We start from the raw sequence: 4,027 nt of genomic DNA on the forward strand, positions 1-4,027 counted from the left end.
AGAGAGAGAGGTGTTGGTGGGTGTTGAAAGGGAGGGAGAGAGGGATGTATGTGTGTTCATATGCTGGTGGGGGGAGAAAGGAAGGGAGAGGGGTGTGTGTATGTGGAGGGAGAGAAAGGGGGGAGAGAGGATATATGTGTGTTCACAATGTGCACGCAGGAACCCTAAGAGGCCAGAAGAAAACATCTCTGAAACTGGAGTTGCTGATGGTCATGAGGGGCCATGTGGGTTCTGGGAATTAGCCATGAGTCCTCTGTAAGAACAGCCAGTGCTCTTAACTGCTAAGCCATCTTTCCAGCTCCATAACTGGTTCTTCAATTCAAATATTTCAATGCTTGCTACACGTCAGGCATTTTTCTAGGTCTTTAGTCTAGAGATTGGGAGAAGACAAAATAATGTGTTATTTACAACAGCGTAAACCATGCAGTAAACAATAGTGTAAGGGGCTCCGTTCTGATGGGAGTGCCCTGGAGGTGTCTCCACAGCAGAGAACCACACAGTAGAAAGTCCGGAAAGAGAATGAGAGGAATGAAGGGACAGCAGGAAGACACCATGACCAGAGGCTGAGAGGTCAGGGTGGCAGGAATCAGAGACCAAGAGACGAGAGGACTTTGTTGGGCACGGGAGAGAAGCAGGTGTTTTCATAAGACAAGGCATTCATATTCTGGCTTCTGTCTTAAGCCTTGCTTCTGGCTATTGGTGAACTCCCAGAAAAGATGGGTGGAGGCAAAAGCGGAAGCAGAAGTTTGAACACTACAGAACAGAAATACTTGTGTTTATAATTCTACAACAGAACTTGACGATCAGTGGAATTCTGCTAGTCATGCATATTACAAAGGTGGTATAAGACTGTTCTTGTATTATTGTTTAATATATATATTAGTCATATGTATTATTTAATATATATGCATACACACACACTTTAGTGTCTTATATGGGAAAGGTTTTAAGTAAAATGCCTGAAATTGGCGAATTCTCTGACTTTTGGCTTTTGTGGTTATAGTCTCGTGAAAACACTCTCTTCAGTCCCACTATCTTTGAAAAGAGACAGCTTTGGAAATTAGCCAGGTCATCAATAACCTTAGGCACACAGTATGTGATAGTCGCTAGGACACACCAACGTAGATTTTCAAACGGTGAATGCTTTGTTTGTTTTGTTTTCTTAAACACAAGAGCAAATCTTTTATTCTCTATGCATATTATAAAAAATAAACAATTAGCTGGACCCGGTGGCACAGATCTGTAATAGTAGCAATGCAGCAGGAGGATCACAGGTTCTAGGCCAGCCTAGGCAACTTAGTAAGACCCCCTCCCTCATCTCAAAATGAAGAGCAAATATGAGGGCCGAGGGAGGTCTCAGTAGTACAGTACTTTCTAGTGCACACAGAGCCCTGGGTTCAACCCCCAGAACCAAAAATGAAATTAAAAATACAATAATAATTTAGTTAGGAGAGCCATGTAAAACTCATGTGCTTTGCCATCTTGTAGGTTAGAGTGAATGAGTAATTTTAGGTGCATTTTTCTAATTTATCAATGTAGAATTGGTGTTACAATATTTTATGTCATGGTACTATATTCAGTATGCTGATGCTATAGGGACTGTAGGAAGTGTTACCTGCCCATTTGTCTCTAGTGACACAAGAACAGTTCAAGTAGGTTAAAGGCGACATAGGAAATCCATGGCTTGTGTTCTTTTACAATGGACGGGTTGATGGCAGGTTTCGCTATCCAAGGCTAATACCTCTGTGGGGCAGGTACTTTTAAGGCAGAATATTTAGCAGAATTATTCAACTCAGCCAGCTGGAAGCCAGTTCACCTCAGTGTCCTTAGACCTTGCCAACTGTCAGGCAGGGGAGAGGCCTGTCCAGCAAAATCCCCTTCAGCGAGATCTACTGTAAAACAGTAGGTAGCTGTCCGCTTGAAAATTAAGCTTTCACTTGGGAGGCAGAGGCAGGCGGATCTCTGTGAGTTCGAGACCAGCCTGGTCTACAAGAGCTAGTTCCGGGACAGGCTCCAAAACCACAGAGAAACCCTGTCTCGAAAAACCAAAAAAAAAAAAAAAAAAAAAAAAGAAAATTAAGCTTTCTTTTGAGATGCTAAAAATATCTACGTTGCTTCTTCTCAATTTTAGCCTTTCACATTCTAGATACAAAATAACAACAGCAACAACAAAGCAACAACAACAAAAACTACCCCTTCATTAGGAATGCCTTTCTCTCCTATTATCTTAAGGACATTCTTTATTCAACCTAAATATGTCTATATTTATAGCCCCACGGTTGCTATTCCTGACCCCTGGAACAAAGGAAAGTTAGTTATTGTTCAAGAGAAAAATGTTCCAAGTGGCTTCAGGTCACAGCATACCGCAGAGCCTGAGTCCGACTGCCCCCTTGTCCCATATCTTCTACTGATGAAGGAGGCCATCCTCTTCACAGACATTCACTTATTCTCAGTCCCCGATGAGGCTGAAGGCAGTAGAGAGGTAGGGTTTATTAAAATGCATACGTGTAAGGATTTCACTCTGTAATCAGAGGATTGATTTCAGGCCCCCTGCCGATACTAAGATCTGCTAGTATTCAGATCCTTTATATAAAATGCTGTTGATTTTGCATATAAACAACATCTTAAAGTATCCTTTAAATCAGACTTTTGCAGGTGGAACCTAGCTAATTTGAAAATCGAAACTCTTCTGAAACTTGGAACCCCTTTGCTGACATGATATCACACGATCCTCCCTTTCCACTTCCAAATACATATGGGGATCTGTGCATGGTGCAAAACTACTTTTAAACCCTGCATAACATCACCTTTGGGTCCGGAGTATAAGATGTTCATGAACATGATTGTACTTCATGTGTAAGGGCTGAGTCTCTGTCCTATTACCTGGTCTGAATCTCATGCTCAGATTCGGGTCTCACCTCCAAGATGTCTCAATTTGTATATGAAAAAAAAATTCTAACCTTTGTTAAAGGTTTCAGGCCTGAAGGCTTTAGACAAGGGGTGCTCACCCTGTAAAATCTAACACGACGCAGATAGTGGCTACTGTTCTATTGCTTAGGGAACGAAAAAGGAGGGGTCTGTACAAGTTTAGCAGTGATGCAGTTTTCTCTCTCCTCCTTTGTTTGTTTGTTGAGACAGGGTTTCTATGTAGTCCTGGCTGTCCAGGAATTCACTAGATAGACCAGGCTGGCCTCAAGAGATCCTTCCCCCTCTGCCTCCACAGTGCTGGATTAAAGGCGGGTGCCACCGCACCTGGCCAGTTTTTCTAATATTTTCAGCCCACAGTATGTAGAATCATGGATGAAGGAGGATCCCCCCAAAATGATTTATCTCACCTTTTTCCAACCAAATAGCAGAGAGGCACAGGACTATTTTTGTCTACTCTGATGACCTAAATCAGCTGCCCAGAGCAGAATGCAACAGTAGCGCAGGGCACCCTGAGGGTTTGCTGGGAGACAGACCACCTACCGTGGTGGGTCTCACAAAGCTCTTCTGTGCTGTGTCCCCATGAGATGTGTCACCACAAAACAGGTTCCTAAGCGTTAGAAAAACCTAGACACAATAACAAGAGAAGGATCTTATCTCAGTGCTGAGCCAGGGCTGAATAACGGGTTTGGTCAGCTGCCACCAGAAACTTCTTCACTGCTTCAGTTTCTCAGCTGAGGAAATGGGGCCAAAGTGTTAAATTGCAGTATAAAACGGAGCAATTCCAAATTAAAGACTGAATTAAAGAAACTGCCATACGAGCACTGTCCATATGCACGGGCGTCAGGCAAATATATTTTATGGGACAAACTGGCGCATCTGTAGGACCGCTAAGTGGCTGGCCCACCCCAGGCATCCATCACAGCAGAGGGTGCTCTGCCCATGCGTAGTGGAGCAAGCCAGCCTGCGGCGTGAGTGGCGGGCCTGGGGTGTCCACGTCACTCTGCCCAGCGCTCCCACAGCCCCCGGGCGGGCGCTCTCTGCGCCTCGCTCCGCCCCTCGCAGCGCGGGCCCGCCAAGAAGCTGCGGAGCACTAGACGCC

The sequence above is a fragment of the Microtus ochrogaster genome, chromosome 1, assembly GCF_000317375.1.
Source record: "Microtus ochrogaster isolate Prairie Vole_2 chromosome 1, MicOch1.0, whole genome shotgun sequence".
NCBI lineage: Eukaryota > Metazoa > Chordata > Mammalia > Rodentia > Cricetidae > Microtus > Microtus ochrogaster.